The sequence below is a fragment of the Apium graveolens genome, chromosome 7 (genome assembly GCF_009905375.1).
Source record: "Apium graveolens cultivar Ventura chromosome 7, ASM990537v1, whole genome shotgun sequence".
NCBI lineage: Eukaryota > Viridiplantae > Streptophyta > Magnoliopsida > Apiales > Apiaceae > Apium > Apium graveolens.
The window spans coordinates 214851480-214878010 of record NC_133653.1 but is presented as its reverse complement, the minus strand read 5'-3'; the positions used below and the strand labels follow the sequence as shown (position 1 = coordinate 214878010).

Sequence of the window (26531 nt, the reverse complement as noted above, 5' to 3'; positions counted from 1 at the left end):
TACACTTGCTACCCGGTACCGAGATTCCACACGAAATGAAGCTGGCTCATTTTCATCCACTCCGAGACAACGTGAAGCCATCCCCGATAATGTATATATTGCCATCGTGAGGAATGTGCTTACGGAGATCCGTGCTAATCCAAATCGGTTTGCTCGCCAACTTTCTGATGCGGAGACAACTACATTCATACGTACCACTCTCGAGGCCTCAGATCCTAGCCAAAGGTTGCCATGGAATAACCTTATCGGTGGCGAGGTCGTGCATATCGTGGGCTCCTTGATTGAAGATATCGTCCAAAAGATGGAAGCTCGTGTTGCGGAGGTATAATTTTTGACCTTCTTGTTTATTTATTTGTTTTCATTCACATGTAAATTTTGTTTCTTCTTTTTAACTATTTTAATTAAACTTGTGTATCTAGGAAAATAATCGGCGTGCTATGGAAGTCGATAAGGATTATACGTCTGAGGATGAGACCTCCGATGATGAGGACTTTGATGATGGCGGCGGTGATGGCGGTGGATCATCCGATGTTGATTTGTCGGATTAGTTTTCATTGATCGGTTTTAAGACTATTGTAATTTGCTACTTTGATGGTTATGGGATGTAAATTTAATACGTTGTTATGGTTTGATACTTTGTCGGTTATTTAAGATTGCTTATTATGTAATGATATGGTTTGATCCTCCGGTTATCGGAATGATTTTGCTAGTCATAACCGACCAGTTTAGTGGAATGATTTTGAGTAGTATAGGTTATTGATTGGATTGGAGATTTGGTTGTGAATATTGTTTGGTTGTTTGATTTGGTTTTGTATAGGGACTGCAGAAAAACCTGCAATTTTTTTTAAAATCAGACCTTAAAACCGACCGACAATAGGCATAACCGACCACTTTTGACCATTACAAAACCAGAAAACCGACCGCTAAGGGACATAACCGACCACCTTCTTCATAAAACCGACCGTCTCCTTTAGAGGACGGTCGGTTTTAGGACGGTCGGTTATGACATTTAAGTTAGCTTCTGAAATAAAACCGACCGATGTGTACACTTTGACCACGGTCGGTTATGAGTTCCGGTCAACTTTTTAAAAACAGACATAACCGACCATCAATGGTCGATTATGACTAAGTGACATGGTGACACGTGTGCACACGTGTTACCACGTGTCCACAGTGACCCCACATTTCAATAAAATGCCCAGGCACTTAACCGACCACAATGTTGGTCGGTTATGAGGGTTAAACCCGACCAAAAGTCATAACCGACCAGGCTAAAACCGACCACGCCCTGTGGTCGGTTATGACCCTTTTAACCGACCGTTTTGCCTCTTAACCGACCATTTTTGACGGTCGGTTTTGTCCTGTTTTTTTCTAGTGAATGTTGATGTAAATGCTGCAAATAAGTATCGCATTGCTGTTGGAAACACTCCTGTAAGTCTGTCTCTTCTTATGATAATGATTTGAAAAATATGAGCTTCGATTCTAAATTTTGTTTTCTTATGTCAGTATAGTAGAGTAAGTGGCATGAACACACTATTAGGTAAGTTGTCTGTCTCATGCAGCCATGCTATTGTGTTCTTACGGTAAGTGGGTGTGTGAGTTAAATTGTTAAGAAGTCCACCTAATTTTTTTTAATGTTTTCGTGATGGCATGATGGGAGACAAAAATTTGACTGCCAAAAGTTGAGAAAAAATCAACTTCATGGGATAATTAAGATATTGGACATGCATCCAGAAAGTCATAGCAATTGTCATCTCATTCCTGTTTGTATCAGTTTCAGTAGGTGCAGCTAGAGGAATTGTTGAAGCAAATGAGTTCATGAGGGCTGGTGTGTATGATGGGTGGCTTCCTCTTCTGTATGACTTCAATAAGCAGCATGGTGTACCACTGTATTGTTTCGTGTCTGAGTCTAGTTGTTTAATTTGATGTGTAGTTCATTGTTAGGTTGGTTGAGAACTTGTTCAAGGGACGGACTTTTAGTGTGATTGGAGGTGGTCGTATCGGATCTGCTTATGCTAGTGCTGGTAATACATTCATTTCAATCTTGGCACTTGCTTTTGACGTGTTCTGCTCTCAGTTACCTGATGTCTAATAAAAATGAGTGAATTTCTGTGAAATTGTTTTGTGAACTGTACAAGATACAACTATCCTGCTTCTTCACAAATAAGTCCATGGTAGGTATTTAATCAAAACAAAGCAGTATAATACCATGATGACATTTCTTGTGGGAACTTCAACATGCTGCATATTTTTAAGATATTTTCAGTCGACCATAACTAATACGTCCATGACAAGGACTTGCAATTACATAGCCTTCCCTTGTTCTGTCAGTGTCTTCGTTTGTCCAAATTTATTGTGAATGAGGTTCTGATCTTAATCCTGCAGAATCATGTAAGTAGATCATGATTGTCAGGCAAAACTAATGTTTTTTCTTTCATGTGGCAGATTGAAGGGTTTAAACTGAACCTCATATTCTATGACCTGAACTAAGCGACACGTCTAGAGAAGTTTGTAACAGGCAAGTTTAAGTCAAAAAGTCTTTACATAGAAATGGTGTGCAAATTTTCCGGTTCTTTCTCAATATACAATGGTTCCTCATTCCCAGCATATGGGCATTTTCTGAAAGCAAACAGTGAGCAACCTCTAACTGGGAAAAGAAGCAGCATCCATGGAGGAGGTGCTCCAAGAGGCTGATCCGGTGAGAATTGTAATAAAAATCTTCAAGGCATATGCCCAATTCCTAAGAGACCTTGAGTTTAAGTGACCGTCATTGTAGATAAGTTTGCATCCAGTATTGGATAAAACTACTAAACAATAGAGGCTTTCAAAGATGAAGGTGAAATTTTTTAAATTGAGTTTTTACATCTAACTGTGGATATAGACAGAGACATTTTGGCTGAAATTTGCTGTCCCTCGTATTACTTCGTAAAAAAGATGACATGAGGAGCGTGGTTGCTCCTACTTAGAGACAGGAGCAACCGAATATAATTTGGGCTGCTGAAAAAGGACTGGTTGGCAGAATGAAATTGACAACTCTCACAGTTTGGATAAACCTTTTGAATCAACTTACTGTTGTTCCTAAGGTACAAATCATAACAGCAAGTCACAATACACCATTGTTATATTATAACATCAAATACAAAAGTATTCAATTTTAAATGAGTGATGCAAATATTTGCATCCTTTATTTTATATTTAAAATTAAGGATGCATATATATATTTTTACCACATCATCTATTATTATAAATAGAGAAAAAAAGTTAAATAATTATTGTTTTGTACATCACAAATTATCAAAATAATATTAAATTATGTACAAGTTAAAGGATTTATGAAAATTTGAAACTAATTATGAAACTAACATTCAAATGCAACTTTTATTTTAACACCAAAAAATATTTTTTAATTACATATTACAATAATAAATATAGTTATTTTGTATTAGTATTGGACTTACTCTAACAACCATGTTTCCAACTTTGTGAACCAAAATCAAACAACCCTTCTTAATATCTACTTCCTCTAATATCTTTTTCCCTTTTAACAAGAAAACAAACCGAACTCAAATACATTTAAGATATGTCTTTTATTATTGTTAAGTCCACATATTCTAATATTTTTTTTCCTTTTAGCAAGAAAAGAAATAAGCACCGAACTCAAATACATTGAAAGATAAGATTTTTATCGCCGACTCGTCCACAATTATTTGTTAAAGATGACTTGTGTTTGTTAATAGCAATAATCAAGGATTAGATTAACAAGTTAAGAAAACGAAAGAGAACATAAGTTGAGAAGTAAGAAACAAGATTAACAAAATGTTAGTTAAAATGAACAAAAAAAAAAAACAAAATGGAAAGGAGCGTTACAGGAAAAAGGAGAAAAGGGGACCGTTACAGAAGCATTTGGAAAAAACAAAAAGTAGTAGGAAGGGAGAGAGAGGAAGAACGAGTCTTTGCCTTTGCCTGTAAAATAAAGTTGGAGAAAAGTGCAGACCTGCAGGTGCGACTCTCCATTACCCGAGAACAGAGCAGTCTGCAGTCGAACCCCCCCTTCTCTCCCATTTTTTGCAATTATTATTTGTCAGAATTTTACTAATGACCACTATTTTATCTTCACCACTCTCATTTTCCAGTTATTTCTTTATCACTAAAATCAAATCATTATTCAAATAATTAAGGTATAATTGATTCTGTCTGATTTTTGTTTAGTAATCAAATAGTACTATCGTTTACAAAGTTGATTGTTAAACGCGCTTAGGAAACCACCTATCATTAAAAAAGTTCAATTTCTGACATCCCATGAAGAAACGATGGACAAGTTCATGTTCATCTCCCTTCACATCACAGTTCCTCTTTATGTGCAAAATGCTATGCTAGTATTCTCTTGTGTTTCACGATTTAGTTATACAAAATTGGGTTAGACTGTTGCAGAAGCAAAATAAATACTAGGAGTCATGTATTATTGTGGTGGACATTTGTAAAAGAAAGTTAATAGGCAAGTACCAAGATGCAGAGAGACATTGTCAATAACACACCAATTATTGACAAGTGACGCATTGTTTTTAATTATGCAAACTGGACTATTGTCAATAACACAACAATTCCAGTACACACAATCTGTGATGTCGCGCTTTCAAATAACGGCTGGGAGTTGATAACAACAAACTCCGATCCTTATCTTTAAAATTTCGGCAACATCGGCACTACCCAACTGGTTTTAAATAATTTGTAGGAATGGTAGGAATGAGTAATTCGGGGAAATGATCTTGATTGTTGTACGATAAAAATCAAATCAAAGTGTTAAAATCATTAACGGATGTAGAACTTTAGTAACACCCTCGTGATCCTCAACGGGAAGGGAACAACCAAACAAAAACAAAACAATGGAATTATGGAAGCAGCCAATATCTAAACTGTAAAGCAATTTGTGGGTCAATGTAGACTACACACAAGATCTTAAAATATAATCAGCTTTGTTTTTTTTTCATTCCCAATTTTTTGACAGGTATAATCAACATTTTTAAACATAGATAAATAGAAGGTAAATGTTATTTTCAGAACTCAATTTTTTATTTTCTGTTGATTTCTTTTCAGGCCTGTTAATGTGCATACATGGGGCAGTTCTGTCATTTCACTCTCTTTTCTTTGGCTCTGGACGTAAAAGAAGTAAAAAAAAGAGCTCTGGGAAGTTCCTATTTATTTGTCCCCTATATGATTATCCGATTCATAAACCGAGTTTGGGAATAATTTTGGTTAAAAAGCTTTTTTAGAAAAAAAAATTAGTCAAATTCCAAGTAATATCACTAATATAAAGACTTCACTGGCCTAAATTCGAATAAGAACACGATACAATAATTCAAGTGTTAATTACAGCAATTAGTTAGATTTTCGTATTTGTCCGACATATAAACTTGATTATTCAAAAAAAGCTATATTCAATTATTAATATTTGGCTTATCAATTATTTCAATTAATTCCCACCTCTTAACATTCTTAAGTTTAATGAGAATGATAAAACTGTAAAAATATCGAAGAACACAAAAGGAGAATAAGAACCGAGAAGAACATTACATCTCATCAAAAATATTAAATCAAATAGTCATCTACACATCTGTGGATATATCAACAGAACAACAAATTTTAAGCAGGAATACTCAAATAACACTGGTAAAAAGACTATTTTGTTCGTACAATAAGAAAAAGAAAATTTTATCCTTATTGTGGCTCATATTAGTTCAATATTCCCCCGATTGAACGAATTCTTTTAACATTCAATCTGGAGAGAATAGCCGGTGTGCATCTATGGTCAATTAGTGAAGATTTCTGTTAGTTGGGAATTGCTAGGAACATAAACAGGAGTGATGGCTTGAGCTTAAACCTTTTCTCTGACAAAATGACAATCTATAATAAAGTGTTTTGTCTTAGGATGAAAGACATGATTGACAGCAATATCAAGAGCTGTTGATTGTCACAATGAATGACAGTTGAAGCAGGTTGAGGAACATGTAATTCGAAAGAAAAAGGTGCATCCATGACAACTCACAAGTAGTTTCGACAATAGCTCTTACTTCAGTTTCAGTTGTAGATTTAGAAATCACTTTTTGTTTCCTGGAAAACCAAGCTACCAAGCAATCACCAAGCATAAGACATACTCCAGTCACATTTCTGGATGTTTTTAAGCAAGTACCCCAATCACCATCATAATAGTCAACAAGATTAAGAAATGATTTAGATGGATAGAAAAGACCTTGAAAAGTAGTTCCTTTAAGGTATCTTAAAACTCTCTGAACAACAACCAAGTGAGAAATTCTTGGAGCATACAAAAACTGGCTAAGATGATTAACAATATAAATTATACCACGCTTCAAAGTAGTGAGGTATAACAGTTGCCAATGAATATTCTATACATAGTAGCATCAACATCAGTTAGTAAGTCTCCATCTTCATTAGACAACTTGATAGTGTAGCATCAGTTAGTAAGTCTCCATCTTCATTAGACAACTTGACAGTGTAGTCAACATATAAAGACAAAGGCTTATCATCTAATAATCCAGATTCTAACAATAAGTCATGAACAAACTTATGTTGATGCAAATAGATACCTTTATCATTATATGAACCTCTAATCCCAGATAATACTTGATCAAACCCTAGCCTTTAATGGTAAATTTGGAGTGAATAACTGATTTGATATTAAGAATCAATGTAAAATCTGTCCCCGTAAGAAGAATATCATCTATATATACTAAAGCCATAACAAAGCTTGTTTGATTCTTCAATACGAAAAGAGAATAACCAGCAATGGTCCGTTGAAAACCCAATTGGACTAACAAAGCTCCTAGTTTCTCAAACCACTACTTGGATGACAAAGATACAAGAAAATACTATAAATTCTGATGTATCTTACATACAAATAAGCTCATGTATTTATAGGTACAGCAGAGCTAATTACAGCTACAAATCAGCGACCAAATCCCTTAATATCAACCCCTATATTAGCCTAGCAAATCTCTTGAAATTAGTTTCTAGTTCAACCTCTAAAGTCAGCTTAATACAGCTGTTATCTATGCAGATTTACAGCTACTATCAATGTAAATTTACATCTTTTAATATACATCAAATCTGTTAGAAGAATATTCACATTGACATCCCCACTTAAATTGATGCTGGTAAATCTAGCAGCATCAATTTTTCACTAAGAAACTGATGCCTTTGCTGCGTCAAAACTTTTATGAAGACATCACCAGTTTGAAGATTGGTGTTAATATAAGGAAGTTTGATAACACCACGAGTAAATGCATCCCTAATATATCGACAATCCACTTCAATGTATTTTGTGCGCTCATGATAGACCGGATTTGCAGTAATTTGAATGGCGCATTTGTTATCAGCATAGAGTGGAGCATGACTCATTTGAGACACTCTAAGCTCAAAAAGAAGGCCACAGAACCATAAGATTTCAGAACAAGCTGCAGACATGGCTTTGTATTCTGACTCTGTGGATGATTTAAAGACATGATCTTGCTTCTTATACCTCCACGAGATCATGACATCTCCAAGGAATACACACCATCATGTTGTAGATTTCTAATATTTGGGCAACCTGCCCAATCGGCATCACTATATGCAGTCAAATGAAGATCAGACTGTGTGGGGGAAAACAGGCCACGGGTAGGTGACCCAATTAAATATCAAATAATACGCTTAACTGCAGCAAGATGGAGATGTCGAGGTGATTGCATGAATATGCTAATAATATGGACAACATATGAGATATCAAGCCTTGTTATAGTCAAGTAAATAAGGCTACCAATCAGATGTCTATATAAATAAGGATTAGAAAAAAGCTCATATTCATCTTTTCGATATTTGACATTTACCTCAATTGGAGTATCAGCAAGTGTGGCCTCCTTTAAACCAACCAACTCGATAAGATCTTTAATATATTTATGTTGATTTAGGAATACTCCTTGATCTCGAGAATGAACTTCCAGACCCGAAAAGTAATTTAGATTCCCAAGATCTTTCATTTGAAATGTATCATGGAACATACTTTTGAGTTTTCATATTAGCACAAAGTCATCACTGATGATGATAATATCATCGATATAAACTAACACAAAGACTATATCAGCCGGTGTTTTATGAAAGAATATAGATGAATCATACTGATTTTGTATAAAAGAGAAGTTGATAAGAATACAACAAAACTTATCGAACCATTCTCTTGGAGACTGTCTCAACCCATACAACGTGTATATTAACCTGCAAACTTTGTTATGAGCTATCCATGACATACCATGCGAAAGTTTCATGTAAATTTCCTCTTAGAGATCTCTATTTAAGAAAGCAGTTTTTACATCCATTTGATGTAAAGGCCAAGATTTAGAAGAAGCAACGACAATAATGGTTCTTACTATGGTCATCTTAGCAACTTGTGCAAATGTTTCTTCATAGTTAAGGCCATGTTCTATTTTATTGACTAGTGCAACTAGTCGAGCTTTGTATCTATCCAAAGAGCTATTAGAATTGAGTTTCACACTGTAAACCCACTTACTACCAATTGATTTGATATTTGGAGGTTAAAAAACAAAGTCCCAAGTATTATTTTTTGCAAGAGATTGATGTTCTGTTTTCATTGCTTGTTTCCAACATTCATGTTCCATGGCTTGTTTATAACAAGTAGGGATAACAATAAAAGATAAAGTAGTGGACATGGCTACTTGGTTTGAAAAACCATGCCTGTTAGGAGGTTTCGAATTTCTAGAGCTTCTCCACAGAGGAGGATGATCATTGGAAGTAGATATAACAGGATCATATGCTTCAGGAAGATTCGGAGGAGCCAAAGTGCGTCTATTATAAACATGTCCAGGTTTAAATCTTTCTTTTTGGTGTTGTATCAAGAAAATGTGGCAATATAGTTATAGGTGAAGCCTCTGAAATCATTTGTGTGCTAAAAAATGGTTGATTTTCAAAGAAAAATTACATTCCTAGATACACGAATTCGACGAACATTTGTGTCATAACAAAGAAAACCTTTTTGAGGGCCACTCTATCCTAAGAAAGCATACTTGGCTGATTGGGCACTAAGTTTATTCCTTTCATGTGGTTGAAGATGAACGAGACAAATACAACCGAAAATATGTAGATTTGAATAATTTGGTACATCTTTAAATAAATGAAAGTAAGGTGATTCGTTATTTAAGGTGGGAGATGGCAATTTGTTAATCAAATAGAGAGCTGTGGACAAAGCTTCACACCAGAATTAATATGGTACACAAGACTCAATAAGAATTGTGTGAACAACATCGAAAAGATGACGATTCTTTCTTTCAGCTACCATTTTATTGTGGAGTTGAATGACAAGAACTTTGGGATATAATCCCGTGATTTTGAAGAAAAGACATATAATTACCACCTGAATCAGATCGTAGCATTTTGACCTTCGCAAAAAATTGTGTTTCAATTAATGCATGAAAGGTTTTGAATACATGAAAAACCTCACTTTTAGATCAAAGAAAATATACCCATGTAAAACGAGTGAAATCGTCTATGAAAGTAACAAAATATTTTTAACGTTGATGAGTTCAAAAGTTGTGGTGGTGTGGGATTTACACAGTGAAAAAGGAAGTGTTTTGCTTTTTCCAAGTTTACAAGATGCACAATCTACTATATCTTTATTTGAAGAAGTTGAAATCTTATTACCAAGTACACCGGATTTAAGCAAAAAATTGAGAACATGAGGATTCGGGTGACCCAACCGTTTATGCCACACTTTATTACTACATTCAACAACATTATAGGAAACTTTATTTGACACTCGATAGGGTGATGGAAGTAAAGAAAATAGACGTCTCACTTTAGGCCCCTTCGTAATCATCTTCCCTGACACTTGATCCTGCACTGCTGCACAAAGCAACTAGATTTTGAAAATTGAATAGTATAATTTGTTAGTGTCTGTGTCCTAGAGACAACATTAGTATGTTTATGTTATGAAACATTTGGATTATTAATTATGATTATATGGATTATTCTTTAGTAATTTATTATATTTTTATTTTCTGCGATAAAATGTTAGATTAATAAATGTACTCGGAATATGATATGCAAATCTATATCTCTAAGTACGTGACTTAGAAATAAGATTATGAGAATAATATTATTATTCATAAAGGTCCCGAGTCAAGTATTATTGTTAAGGGACGATGTTAGGAAATGAATAACACACAAGGGGGGAATGTGTTTTACTGTTTTTATGCTTTTCTTGAGCTTTTTATGATTATGAGAATAGTATTATTATTCATAAAGGTCCCGAGTCAAGTATTATTGTTAAGGGACGATGTTAGGAAATGAATAACACAGAGGGGGGGAATGTGTTTTACTGTTTTTATGCTTTTCTAGACTTTTTATGGTTGAAAAAGGTAAATTAAATCTTGTAGTGAAATGTGTTACTGCGGAAATTAAACATGCAATAATAAAGAACACATATCTTTTCAAAACTCACTTAATTTTATATTAAAATTAAGAATGTTTTGCTACAAAATTTCTAGACTCTTTGTTGATAAATAGCTTAGCTTCTTCTTGAGAGTGTTACAAGATTTTCTATCTCAATTGTTACTACTGACTAAAGGACCAGTGTTAACTTTATAATTTAGTTAGCTGCTGGTTTACACAATGTACAAAAAGACATGCTATTAACTTTAGTAAACTGTCACTTGTCATTTCCATTTTAGAAAAAGTGTATCTTCTATTTCTGGCTTAGCATATCTTAGCATCATGTGTTTACTTTGATCTTCCTTTGTTAGTTAATCTTCACCATTGATATTGTACATCCTTCAAGCTGCTTTTTGTAGATTTGTCAATCCAGTTGTTTGGATTGTTTGTTGATTGTAAATCTTGAATATTGAACTGGTCTGCAAATTGTACTTTGAGATTTTACCTCGAGATCTTTATTTGGTCTATAGAGAACTTGACATCTCGATAAGTATATGGGCTTATCGAGATCTCTAATACTCCATAGTTAATTTGACTTGTAGAGGACTCTGAGTTCTCTATAAGAGAATTTGGCTTGTCGAGATCTCTTGTCTTCATATCTTCACTTTGACTTATCAATATCTCTGAGTTCTCTAGTGGTTTATTGACTTATCGATAACTCAGAGTTCTCTAGTCAAATTTACTTGTCGATAACTCAGAGTTCTCTAGTGAATTTTGACTTATTGATATCTATGAGTTTTCTAGTGGAATTTGACTTATCGATAACTCAGAGTTCTCAAATGAATGTTGACTTGTCGATAACTCTGAGTTTTTTAGTGAAGAAATGACTTGTCGATATATCCAATTTTCATGTCTTCAATTTGGCTTGTCGATATCTCTCCATGAGTTCTCTATAAGCTTTTCAGACTTCTCGATAAGTCATTTGGAGTTCTCGAGTGACTTTTTTATAACACGAAATCTGTGACTTGTAGAGATCTTTGACTTAGAATATTTTTATCCAAACAGATTTATTCAACTCCAAGCTTCTTCATAATTCTTCTGAGGCATGATCTTCTTGATCTTCTTACAGATAGAATCCTTAGGCTTGATACTGTTTAAACAAAAAGACTTCAGTCTACTCTTTTATATTTTTACAGACTCTAAATGTTACAAGTACAAATACAAACTAAGATTACAATACAACTTACTTAGGGTTGTCAATTTGACTTAGTCTTGTTAAAGTACATGCATGTCTTGCACAACAATCTCCCCCAATTTGTGGGAAGATTGTTTAACACAAATTCATGCTTGTTAACAATACTAACCCCAAGTTAAAAGAAATGGAAAATGAAATTAATACATAAAGCTTGATAGAATTACCACTTTTATACATTAGGAGATTTACAAAGTTTAATGGTTACAAGTATCAGGTAAAGACAGTTTTTGTTTATTCTTCTTCTGTAAGAACATCCTTTAAGTGATCAAGAATTTCAAGTTCTTCTATTATAGGTGTCCCACTTAGAGCTTCTATAATTTTTTTTCTTGCTACCTTTGGATAACCATTGTCTAGTAAATTAATCCTAAATTTTGAGAATCCACCAGCTTTGATGTCTAGAAATTTCCCATCCTTAGAGATTCTACTCATTCCTTTGGCTTTGAGCTCTTCTGATCTTTTATGAACATCTCAATTTCCTCATCATACTTCCTCACTCTTTCTTCAGAATCCCCCTTATTTCTTTTTCTTGTTTCCTCCCTTGTAATCAACCATTCAGCTATAACTGATCTCCATGCCCTTGTAGCAGTATCCTTGTCCTTTAGCAAACTTATTATTCTCTTAATTTCTATGGGAGAAAGAGAATCCATTAAATCACTGTCAAGGAAGGTGAAGGACCCATCTTCATAGAAAATTCTAACTTCCCTAAGAGATACAACCCAGACTCCGACTATTTCCTCAGCAAGTTGTTGAAAATGATATTCATCTGAGATGCACCAATTCAAAGGTAGAAAGTCAGATTGCTTGAAACAGTTCCAGATGGCTCTTTCAGTGACTTCTCCTTTCTTTGTAAGCTTGGCTTTCTTAGGCTCTTAGGTCACACACACACACTGTAGAGGGGGTGAATACAGTGTAAAGTACAATCAAATCGAACTTTAATAACTCAAGTAACTAAAAACAAACTTTATTGAAACAATAAACTTTGTTACATTATGGAACTGTTACCTCTCAGTGATGAAAAAAAATCACGAGAGCTGCTAGGGTTACTACAAATAATATTTTCGATAATGATAACACTTATAGTGTAAACCCTATGTCTGTGTTTATATACTACACAGTTACAAGATAACTGCTAATTGATATGGAATATAATTCTGCTTCCTAAAATATATCAATCAGATATCTTTTCTTCCAAATATTCTATTCTTCATAGAATTCCTTCTTCATGCATATCTCTTCTTATGTTTGTCTCGATCTTCTTTCCTTTAATCAGCTGCTGTCCTTATCTGAACGTCCTTCAGTACTTAAGTTCTGATATCCATCTTCTGATGATTATCTCCTGATAATATAAGTACTGATATCCTTAAGTCCTGACTTCCAGTAAGTACTGATTTATCCTGTTTAAGTAAGATCTGAAAACTAAACATAAATCATATTAGCCATGACATTATCAAATATATCTAACAATCTCCCCCAACTTGTAAATTAGCATAATATACAAGTTTAACAAATATTTGATGATGTCAAAAACATTAAGTATAAATGCATGAGAATTAGACTAGATAACTACAACTTACAGTCCTTAAAGATTTACCAATCTTTAACTTCTGATAACAACTTCAGTCTGTACAAATATCAGAATTTAAGCAGTTGTAGATCTTGACTTGGCTTCATCTTCTGATCTCTCTGATGTCAAGAGTTGTTCTGAGATAGTTCTTCAACAAACATCTCTCAGCATATCTGAGTTCATCAATCATCCTCCTTTTAGCATCTTTAAGTTCTACAGTATCTTCACCAATTTGAAAGATTGCAGCCCTGAGATCATTAATCTTAGCTTTTCTTATATCCTGATCCAGTCTGATCAAATATGCCTTATCAGACTCAAGATTGAATTCCACCACCCTGTAACCCAGAAAGGTAGTTATAATCTTAACAATGTTGGGCTTCATTTCAACTATATCACCCCTGTGATCTTTATACTTTGGAAGATATGTGCTGTCAGACTTAACAGAATAAAGCCTTTTCTGTCTCTGAATCTGATCCTTCAAATAGTTTGCAGCACTTTCTATTAATCTGTCATTCACTTGAAGTAAGAATAGTACATTCTCCAGTTCTTCAAAATACTTCAATGGAATAGCATTTTGCCTTATATGATAAACCCTACCATCTGTCATGAAGTACAACAAGATGTGTTCTTTCAAGTAGGTATGGTAAACCATTTGTACAGATTCCAGTTGATTCAATCTCTCAGGAGTTGCTCCAATACCTGGTTCACTCAAGGAAGTTGGATCATTGGTAGTGTTCTGTATTCTTCTTTCATCAGCACTTCCCAATCTAGTTTTATCTCTTGCTTCCTGGTAGGAGTTTCTTTGATTTATCTTCTGATATCAAGTTAACTTGAGCTATGTCAGAGGTTACTTGCTTCTTCAAAATATCAGAACTTACTGTCTCTTGACTCTGAACAACTTGAGCCATGTCAGAGGTTGTCTTAAAAACTTTTCTTGAAGTCAGAGCAAGATCATCCTTTTCATCAGTAATTTATTCATTCACAGGAGGCACATAAACCTTGATAGGTTCACCAACTTTTTCTTTACCCTTGGATCTTGGATCTATCTGCGGTTGTGATTTAGCCATTGTTGCTTCAGTATTTGTCCTTTCTTTTATCACAATGCCTTTGAGTTTTGGAAGTGTCTTTTTACCAGAAGCTTCAGATTTAGACTTGACTTTTTCTGATTTAAGTCTGGCTTCTTCTTCCATTAAACTCTCCAAGTCCATTCCTGGATTTTCCTGAAGAAATAACTGTCTTGACATTTATTCATCAAGATCTAAAAGTTCATCAGAACTTATCCTTTTACCAGTAGCAGAACTAATTCTTTTTCCAGTATCAGAACTTGTCATGTGACTTGTGATTTCAGCTTTTCTTGATGAGAGACCTCTACCCATTCCAGGGTTTCCTTGATCATCCTTTTCATCATCCTTCCCCTTCAGTGTCTTATCTGTTTTGCATTTGGACTTAATTACTTTCTCCCCCTTTTTGGCATCAGCAGGTAAGAGAAGAGAGACAAGCAATTCCACTGAGGCTTGGATTTCATTAAGTTGAGATTGCTGAGAAGCTTGATTTTTCAGAATATCATCAATCTGAGCTTGTTGTGACTCTTGAGTCTTCTCAATATAAGCAACTCTGTCAAAGGTAGGTTGGAAGAATTTTTTCTTGTCAATCTTCTGAACTTGTTCTTGCTTCATTAATTCTTCCCGTAAGTGATGTAACTCTGCATGAGTAGTTGAATGGAGACCTTGTAGATGTTTAGTACTCAATGCAGTGACTCTAAGCCATGTTTTAAAATCATCAGTATTTAACATTTCATCAGCTTTTGTCAAGTGCTCAGCCAGATGTTGTGCAGTTGGAGCACATGTAACTGAGTTCCATTCCTTAGTCCACTCCTGTCCTGCAGGATTTTCACTCCAAGGCACTGGTGCTTCTCTAGTAACAAACTTCTTAACTAATTCAGATTTAAGAACAGTTTGTTGAGGGGCATGTCCTGAAGGACCTGCTTCATTAGCATCTGCATTTGGAGCAGCATCACCAGTATCTCCAGCATTTGCAGCATCAGAACTTACAGAATCAGTATCTTCTGATAAAACAACAGTATGAGTAGCAATGGAGGCTTCAGGATCATCCTCTAATTGCTGATCTGGTTCCAAGTTCTGATCAACAGCTATATCCTGATGCTCACCTTTAGTCTGATCATCATCATCTAGATGCAGAGAAGGTGTAATAGATAGTTCTGGAGTTTGAGCAGCATCAGTAACAGGTGTTGTTGATGGATTAGTTGTTGTTGGAGCTTCTAAGTAAAGTACTTCAGGCACAACCAAGTTCTGGATATTAATATCAGCACTTGTGCCTAAATCAACAGGAGATACACTCTTAGGAGACACAGATGGTGTGTTGGCCTTTTCAGTAACAGCTTCCTTATTTGGAGTTAATGGAGAAGCAGTGGCTTTAGCAGATTCTTGTTCTTGTGAGATCAGAGATTCCTGATCGCCTTCCTTAGCTGCTGCTTCCTCATCATCTGAAACTGGCCTTTTTGCCCTATGTTTCTTGTATCTCTTTGAAGGTATGGATTTCTAGGGAGTTTCATCAACAATCATTCTTCTAAGCCTTTTGAGAAGCTTAGATCCCCCAATTGTAGAATCCTTCTGAGAAGGAACTTTCTCAGCTTCTTTATCAACAGGTTCTGAAGTAGGAACCTGTTCCTCACTATCAGATTGATCTCTCAAAACAATCCTCCTTCTCTTCTGAGGTGTTTGAGGAACAGTCTTTGTCCTCTTAAGCTTGGAAGATGAAGGCTTCACAGTAGGTGCTGAGGATAAATGTTGAGCTGTCTGTGAAGTGGAGAGATATGATTTGAGATATGACCTGAGGATAGGTTGAGTAGTATGAGTGGTATGTTCTGATGGTTATTGTGGTGTTTGAGATGTGGTGGTTGGTTGGACATTAGGATAAACAGATCTGTAGGTGTCAGGATCAGCATTTACTAAGATCTGTTTTACAGATTGAGAAATCTGTAAAGGTCTAACCACCTTTTTCTTAACATCAACATTTACCAAATCATTAAAGGCTCATATTCCAATTTTGAAAGATGGAGTTAAGTCAGTGGTAGGTTGGGGTTCATCAGCACAACAATAGTTATAAATAAGCTGACAAAATCTAGCAAAGTAGACAATATTCCTATCTTCTGTCATCCTATCCCCAATAAAACCTATCACAACATTTGTAAAATCAAAATGAGTTTGGTTAATGATAGCATACCCGATGTGCTGACTCATTATAGGGATAACATCAAAGTTTGAACACTTATTCCCAAAAGCTTTAGTGATGCAGTCAAAGAAGAAGCTCTATTTCTTTCTGATATAAGCCCGTTTCAACTGCCCAAGCTTTGCCAAACTCTGCTCATACCCCAAACTAGCCATGAACTCTTTAAGAGCTGATTCCTCCGGGGTTGAAAAAGTACATCCTTCTGGTAGATGTAGGGCTTTGCGAATTGTACCAGGAGTTACCCCATATGTAGAATCATCCACTTCGAAAACAATACTAGGAGTACCATTTGGACCACCATTATCAAAGTTTCCAGTCCTCCAAAATGTCAGAACTTGTTGGCTCGAAAAGGTTGAAGGTTGGGTCAATGCATACCCAATTTCACTGTGTGCAAGAAGATCTTGCACAAAATGCAACTCAGACGGAGCTTCAGCATTATCAAGAATTGCAGCATAGTTATTTGGAAAAAATTTAGCTCCATCAATGATCAAATCCTTAGGTGCCATGAAAATAATCGAGATTTAAGAGTGCCTGTTAGGTGTTTGATAAAATATCTATATGAAAAACCAACGTCAGGAGAAGAAAGAGAGTAAAAGCAAATAGAGAGATAAAGTATTAAAGTGAATAAAAGATTAGAAAATCCTCTCTCTGTCTTACTTATACTTTAAAAAAAATGTAACCGTTGGACACCTGTCAGACATGCAGTAATAATGAATAGTTAATTGGCACGGGAAAACAGTAATCATTACTTACCCACTTGCAGTTTTTCAAGGAAAAACCGTTCCACTTACCCAGTACTTCCATTAATCAAGGTAACTCAGTTTTAATTCAAAATTGAAATTGTTTCCACTTATTCAATTATTTTTCACTACAACACCAATATTCTGAAAAAATTCGAGTGAGAATGACCAAAATAAATCAAGTAAACAAGTACTGATAATGTAAAATCAGAACTTAATTTAAATCAAAATATGAAATGGTCATCAGAATTTATGAATGCATTACAGAACATCTCAGAGACAAGAACTTGCAAAAAAAGAAATTTCATTAATATATTAAGAGAACACAATCATGAAATTTAAATTACATCAGAACTTTTACAAGATTGTCCTAAGCTGCTAAACCTAACGTCAACAACCTTTGTCCTAGCTCAAGAAGCAGGGCAAGGCTGACGATGAAGAAAAACAGGAAGAAGAAAATAAATCATTTCTTCTTCCTACTCTCGACAAACAGAATAGCGAGTCTGATGATTCGCTCTTGCTGGCGGAGAGCTTCCAGCCTTTCCTCCTCCAATCGCTCCAGATGGCGATGGTAATCCATGTAGAAGAACAGGTGGTGAGTGAGTACCTCCTGGGGAACTGAGTCCCATATCTCATCAGGAATGGCAGTGACGTGCCATTCCTGCTGCCAGGCTTCACAACTTAGCTCCATGTTGAATGTTTCATAGTTCAAAAACATGTTGTAATTGACCATGGTGTTTTTGATATAAAGAGAATGAAGGTGAGTTTGTGATAAAAGAGTTTATGTGAAGGCTGATGTGAAGGCTGATATGAAGTGGTTATTTATATAGGCAAAAGAATGCCAGAAGACGCAAGGAAATTTAATGCTAACAGGTAGAGTTAATTCTACCTCGTCTCCTCAGACTGGGAAGACGAAAAACAGTCATTGGAAGTGTAAGTCAGGGTTTAATGCGCACAAGTAACAAGTAAACATTACTGTACATGTACATGAACCACTATCCCTAATGATATGGACTGTTAATATTCTACCCAAACATATTCTGATTTAAAATGAGACTGTTTTTAGATTTTATCCACAAATAAGTCAAGTAAAGGATCAGATTTTAATATCAGAACTTGGACTTATATCAGAACTTAACAGTTATCAGAACATGATTTCTTAACTCGAAAAATGAATGCCTATCTTAATAAGTCCTCACACAAATTCTGATATAGATTCTTCAGAACTTAATCATCAGAACGTGCAATCAGAACTTGTCCTCAGAATTTGTGCAATGTGACACAGAAACTGTTCATCTAAAATAACATAGATCACCACAGTAATTTTCATCATTCATATGGAGTGTTTCTGTGAAAAACAGGAAGAAGAAAATAAATCATTTCTTCTTCCTACTCTCGACAAACAGAATAGCGAGTCTGATGATTCGCTCTTGCTGGCGGAGAGCTTCCAGCCTTTCCTCCTCCAATCGCTCCAGATGGCGATGGTAATCCATGTAGAAGAACAGGTGGTGGGTGAGTACCTCCTGGGGAAATGAGTCTCATATCTCATCAGGAATGGCAGTGACGTGCCATTCCTGCTGCCAGGCTTCACAGCTTAGCTCCATGTTGAATGTTTCATAGTTCAAAAACATGTTGTAATTGACCATGGTGTTTTTGATATAAAGAGAATGAAGGTGAGTTTGTGATAAAAGAGTTTATGTGAAGGTTGATGTGAAGTGGTTGTTTATATAGGCAAAAGAATGCCAGAAGACGCAAGGAAATTTAATGCTAACAGGTAGAGTTAATTCTACCTCGTCTCCCTAGACTGGGAAGACGAAAAACAGTCATTGGAAGTGTAAGTCAGGGTTTAATGCGCACAAGTAACAAGTAAACATTACTGTACATGTACATGAACTACTATCCCTAATGATATGGACTGTTAATATTCTACCCAAATATATTCTGATTTAAAATGAGACTGTTTTTAGATTTTATCCACAAATAAGTCAAGTAAAGGATCAGATTTTAATATCAGAACTTAGACTTATATCAGAACTTAACAGTTATCAGAACATGATTTCTTAACTCGAAAAATGAATGCCTATCTTAGTAAGTCCTCACACAAATTCTGATATAGATTCTTCAGAACTTAATCATCAGAACGTGCAATCAGAACTTGTCCTCAGAATTTGTGCAATGTGACACAGAAACTGTTCATCTAAAATAACATAGATCACCACAGTAATTTTCATCATTCATATGGAGTGTTTAGTGTGTGCATTAAGCTAAATATCAGACAAAGAGTAAAATCTGATTCACTTTAGTACATCTTAGAAATAAGGCATAACTAAAATTTTACTAAAAATCTGTCATTATTCTGAAACCTAATATTGAATGAGTTCATGCTTGAGTCCACCTCAACTATTTTGTGCTAATTTTGTGTATCTTTTTAAATTCCATTTTACAGTGGCTTCTCAGTGTAAGTGAGTCACGACTGCTTATCAGAATTTGTGCTATTATCAGAGTATTTCTCCAGTAACCATAGAGTGTGAAAAGTCACCAAGAAAATATTTTGCTTTTCTGATGCATATTTACTTAATACCGGCAATGCACTTGGGTCGTTCCTTCCACATTTTTACTCTAGATCTCAAAGGAGTACCTGATTTTAATCCTTGATTCTTTTCTTTTTCTTTTGATAAGAGAGGTTTATCAGCACTTAGGACATTCAACAAATTTTCTAGCATCAGAACTTTACAGATTAGAAGCATTATTCTAGTTTGTGACTTAGTAATAAGATAGAAAAAGTAAACTCAACTAAGCTCAATATCAGAATTTGCTTGTGTCAATAGATTTCCACAGAAATAATTACTTCTAACATGGGATCCCTAGTTTATTAAAGACTACTAGGTCAGCATCTAGCACAGGTATCCTCATAGGATTGAATATTTACATAAACAGACATATCACTATCAGAGTTTAGAAAGTTACATCAGACAACGGTCAGTACTTAAGCAAGTTTTCAATTAAGCACAGAATACACAAAGAGAGTAATTTCTGTAAATACTGATCATAAAGTCTGATGCATCAGAACAAAACTAAGCAGATTTAGAGAAACAACCTGAAATCATTCCAAGTTCATTTACCAATCTTGTAAAAGTAGCTTCACACAGTAGTTTTGTGAAGATATCTGCTAGTTGTTGATCTGTTGGAACAAAGTGCAATTCCATTGTACCTTCATCCACATGTTCCCTTATGAATTGGTACCTGATGTTGATGTGCTTTGTCATTGAGTGTTGAACTGGATTACCTGTCATAACAATAGCACTTTGATTATCACACTAAATAGGGATTTTGAAATATGTTAACCCATAATCCAGTAACTGATTCTTCATCCGAATAATCTGTGCACAACAGCTTCCTGCAGCAATGTACTCTGCTTCTGTAGTTGATGTGGAAATTGAATTTTGTTTCTTGCTAAACCAAGAAACTAATCTGCCTCCAAGAAATTGGCAGCTTCCACTTGTGCTTTTCCTGTCAATTTTGCAACCTGCAAAATCTGCATCTGAGTAACCTATTAGTTTAAAATCTGATTCTCTGGGATACCACAATCCCAGATCAGCTGTTCCCTTAAGATACTTGAAAATTCTTTTCACGGCTGTTAAGTGAGGTTCTCTTGGATCTGCTTGAAATCTTGCACAAAGACAGGTAGCATACATGATATCTGGTCTACTAGCGGTTAGATAGAGTAGAGAGCCAATTATACCTCTGTAATCAGTAATATCTACTGATTTACCAGTATCCTTGTCCAGTTTTGTTGCAGTGGCCATGGGAGTGGATGCACTTGAACAATCTTGCATTCTAAATTTCTTCAGCAAGTTTCTGGTGTACTTAGTTTGACAAATGAAAGTGCCTTCTTCATTCTGCTTGACTTGAAGGCCCAGAAAATAGCTAAGTTCCCCCATCATACTCATCTGATACCTTGACTGCATTAATTTGGCAAACTTCTTGCAAAGTCTGTCATTTGTAGACCCAAAAATGATATCATCAACATAAATCTGGACCAAAAGTAAGTCCTTTCCATGGTTGAGGTAGAACAGTGTTTTGTCTATAGTTCCTCTGTTAAATCCACTTACTAGAAGAAACTGAGCTAAAGTCTCATACCATGCTCTAGGAGCTTGCTTAAGTCCATAAAGTGCTTTATCAAGCCTGTAGACATAATCTGGATATTTGGAATCTACAAAGCCTGGAGGTTGTTCAACATATACGTCTTCCTCCAATTCTCCATTGAGAAAAGCACTTTTCACATCCATTTGAAAGACAGTAAACTTTTTGTGAGCAGCATAAACCAAAAATATCCTTATGGATTCCAATCTAGCAACTGGTGCAAATGTTTCATCATAATCAATTCCCTCCTGTTGAGAGTATCATTTTGCAACCAGCCTTGCCTTATTCCTGGTAATTATGTCATCACTATCAGTTTTGTTTCTGAATACCCATTTTGTACCAACAACAGATCTGTTCTTTGGTCTTAGCACTAGGGTCCAGACTTTGTTTCTTTCAAATTCATTTAACTCTTCCTGTTCTAGTTCTAACACCTGCATCAGGATTTCCAATTATCAAATCAGGTGTATGTGATTTAGTCCACTTCCTTGCAGATGGAAGGTTTTCTCTAGAACTGAATGCTCCCCCATGATACATGTTGTCTTCATTTTTATTTTCTGATGCTCCTCCTGAAACTATGCTCTCTGAGTTGGATTCTTCAGAATTTAGATTTTCAGTACTATCAGAACTTGGCTTATCAGAACTTGACGAATCAGAACTTGTAGAGCCAGATGTATGTTCTGATGCTTCTTGAGATGTGGTAATATCTTGAGTATGCTCCCCCTGCATAGATGCATCTTCCTTTGGCGTAGTCACCATAATTTCAATAACATCATAGTTTAATCCATCAGAGTTTGCAGCATCAGGACTTATATCATCAGGATTTTCAGTATCAGAATTTGAGTCTTCATTTTCAAATCTCAACTAATCATGATCAATAAAATCTTCAAGTCCAGTAATCTTCTTATCATCAAAAGAGACATTGATAGATTCCATGACCACTCTTGTTCTCAAGTTATAGACTCTGAAGGCTTTTGTGGAAAGTGGATATCCAACAAAGATTCCTTCATCAGCTTTTAGATCAAATTAAATAGCTGTTCAGGATGAGTCTTAAGAACAAAACACTTGCATCCAAATACATGAAAATACTTCAGATTTGGCTTCTTTTTCTTCACCATCTCATATGGTGTTTTTCCTTGCTTGTTAATGAGTGTTGCATTTTGAGTAAAACAAGCAGTCTGCACAGCTTCAGCCCAAAAATAGGTTGGAAGTTTTGCTTCTTCAAGCATTGTACGTGCAGCTTCAATGAGAGTTCTATTCTTCCTTTCAACAACTCCATTTTGCTGTGGAGTTCCAGGAGCAGAGAATTCCTGCTTGATTCCATGGTTTTTGCAGAACTCTTCCATTATCAGATTCTTGAACTCAGTACCATTATCACTCCTTATAATTTTCACAGAATCTTTGACCAATTTATCCAGTTGCCTGACATGATCAATCAAGTTAGATGCAGTTTCACTTTTTGTGTACAAGAAATACACCCATGTGTATCTGGTGAACTCATCTACTATGACCAAGGCATATTTCTTCTTTGCAATAGACATGATATTCACTGGACCAAATATATCAACATGTAGTAGGTGATAAAGCTCAAGTATTGATGATTCAGTCTTGCTCTTGGATGAGGATTTTCTTTGTTTAGCCTTCTGACAAGAATTACAAAGGCCATCAGGAGCAAATACTGACTTTGGCAGTCCTCTCACAAGATCTTTCTTGACCAACTCATTTATATTGTTGAAATTTAAATGAGAGAGTTTCTTGTGCCAATTCCAGCTTTCTTCAATTGGTACTTGTTGAAAGCTTGGCTTCATAAATGTTACCACGCCTGTATCCTTTCAGAACAACTTTGCCTGTAGATTTACTCACAACTTCACAGTGTTCTTCAAAGAAATCAACATGATAACCTCTCTCACAGATTTGACTTATACTCAGCAGATTGTGTTTAAGTCCTGAGACCAGAGCTACTTCATTAATGATGACATTCCCAAGATTGATATTGCCATATCCCAATATTTTTCCAATGTTGCCATCTCCATAAGAAACACTTGGGCCAGCTTTCTCCACAAAGTCAGATAGCAGGGCTTTATTTCCAGTCATATGTCCTGAACATCCACTGTCCAGAACTAGGATATTTTTCCTGTTGCCCTGCAATCACAAAGACCACTAATGATTAGTTTTAAGGACCCAGACTTGCTTGGATCCTTTGGCCTTATCAAGTTTGTTAACATTTGCAGCGGATTTAGCATCAGAGTTTATGTTAACATTTTTCTTATTAGAATTTACACTATTAGACTTTGAATCAGAATTTACACTAGAAGGAATAATGGAAACTTTCTTTAAAGAAGGTTTTATTTGATAATAATCATAGTACAAACTATGATATTCCTTGCAAGTATAAATGGAATGCCATAAACTACCACAATGAAAACAAGGATTTTGTGGCTTATATCTAACAGACTGACTCTTAACTCCTGACTTTGAAGGTAAGGAGTTTATGTTCTTATTCTTCCTGCAAAAAGAAGCCAGATGGTTAGAACTTCCACAGTTATGATGCGTTTTCCTAGGAGCTTTAGGAACAGGTTTATAATCATTGCTTTTATTCACACCTTCCTTTCCATTCCTATTTTTCCTAGGTGATTTTACCTTGTTTGCATTCTTAACATCTTTCACCTTATGCTTAAGCTGCTTCTTTGTCATTAAGCCTATGTTTACTTCAGCTATTTTTTCCTGTTTTAGTTTGTCAGAAGTTAATCCCTTTTTAACTTCTGATTTCTCATTATCAGACTTTACAGCTACAAACTTAACAGGTTTTAACTTTGGCTTTTGCTTAACAATAGCAGGCTTAATTTCTACAGTTCCTTTATCATTCTTATCCTCTCCATAACCTAAGCCCTCTTTCCAGTTTTCACTACTTAACAAATTCTGAGTTGTTCTGCCAGAGTTAGTCCAAGTCCTGATAACCTCTCTTTCCTTTTCTAGCTCAGTTTTTAGAGATTCATTCATTTTTAGCACTTCATCCCTAACATAAAAGGCATCATCTCTATCTTTCTGAGTTTGATGGAACATAACTAACTCTTTTTCTAAGAAATCATTTCTTTTCTTAAAAGCAAGATTTTCAGAAGTTAATCTTTCACATGTTAAGGTTTGATCTCTATAACTAACAAACATGGTTTTAAGATATCTTCTCAACTCATTAATATCATCAGTATGAAAAACATAAGTAGTTTGAGGTACCTTTGATTCAGCAGCTTCAGAACTGCTTTCAGCACTTGCCTTATCAGCATTTGCCATCAAGGCATAATTCTCCTCACTTTCCTATCCAGCTTTTCTTATTTGTGACAAGAGCCTTGCCTTTGTCACTCTTCACTTTCTTGCAATCAGGAGATATGTGGCCTTTCTCACCACAGTTATAGTATTTGACATTGGTATAATCTCCTCTGTCAGACTTTCCTCCTCTGCCCTCAGATCTTCTGAAATTCTTCTTATCAGAACTTGTGCCTTTCCTGAAAAACTTCTTTCCCTTCCTGAACTTCCTGTATGCAATCTTTGTGATCCCTTTCACCATAAGAGCACACAACTTCATCATCTCTTCATCAGCATCCGTCTCAGGCAGGCTTTCAGATTCTGAGTCATCATCACTTTCAGAACTTGATGACTTAGTATCAGACTTTGTGAAAAGAGTTTTACCCTTGTTTTTCCTTAAGGTAGGTGTTTTGGGGGATTCTTCTTCAGCTTTAAGAGCAACTGTTCTTGACTTTCCTCATTTCCTATTGCTTTTTCATTCCATCTCAAGTTCATGAGTCTTGAGCATTCCATAGATTTCATCAAGATTTGTTTCATCAAGACTGTAGTTGTCTCTTATTGTTGTTGCCTTCAAATCCCAACATTCAGGAAGAGCTAACAGGAATTTAAGGTTTGAATCTTCAAGATCATACTCCTTATTAACCAGTGATAGATCATTCAAGAGTTTGACAAATCTATCATATAAATCAGTCAATGACTCATTAGCCTTTGAGTCAAAGTGTTCATACTCTTGAGTGAGTATTGTCATCCTGTTCTTCTTAATTATATCAGTACAATCAAATCAAACTTTAATAACTCAAGTAACAGAAAACAAACTTTATTGAAACAATAAACTCTGTTACAGTATGGAACTGTTACCTCTCAGTGATGACCAAAAATCACGAGAGCTACTAGGGTTACTACGAATAATATTTTCGATAATGATAACACTTATAGTGTAAACCCTATGTCTGTGTTTATATACTACACAGTTACAAGATAACTGCTAATTGATATGGAATATAATTCTGCTTCCTAAAATATATCAATCAGATATCTTTTCTTCCAAGTATTCTATTCTTCATAGAATTCCTTCTTCATGCATATCTCTTCTTATGTTTGTCTCGATCTTCTTTCCTTTAATCAGCTGATGTTCTTATCTGAACGTCCTTCAGTACTTAAGTTCTAATATCCATCTTCTGATGATTATCTCCTGATAATATAAGTATTGATATCCTTAAGTCCTGACTTCCAGTAAGTACTGATTTATCCTGTTTAAGTAAGATCTGAAAACTAAACATAAATCATATTAGTCATGACATTATCAAATATATCTAACATAGGCTTTCTCCCAACACATTTGAGATTGACTTTTAGTGAAGGCTTGGCTAAAGGTAAGGTTGTGATTTTCCAGAGACTTGTTTGGCTTGTGGTGATTGGAATTTTTAGGAAAGAGTTAGCTGTTTGTTTGTACATAAATTTTGGCTTTGAGGTTGAGAGTGGTTTGTTGATTGAGGTTGTTGATACAGAAGTTTTGGCTAGAGGTTGAGCTAGAGCTGTTTGGATTTTTAGGGTTTGTTATGGTTCTGAGCCATCATAATTCTTTTTAGTCCTCTCACTTCTTCTTTTCTTCTCCTTATCTTTCTTATCATGCTCCTTCTTCTTCTCTCCACCCTTACTGCCAGATGGCTTAGTGAATTGACTTGGATTTGAGACAGAAGGATTTTGATCATCTTTCTTCTGCTCATCATCATCCATGTCTTTTCTTAGATTATACTGTGTATTTGGCAGCATGATATCAGGGTTCACAACATATCTCTCTAATATGTTTATCATCTCCACATCTTCATGCTTCTTGTTCTTTTGTGCT

General features: G+C 35.3%; 1 pseudogene; it reads left to right on the top strand.

The window, feature by feature from the left end:
* Positions 1-667: 667 nt before the first annotated feature.
* LOC141674467 (glycerate dehydrogenase HPR, peroxisomal-like) lies at positions 668-2818 on the top strand (annotated as a pseudogene).
* Positions 2819-26531: the final 23713 nt, after the last annotated feature.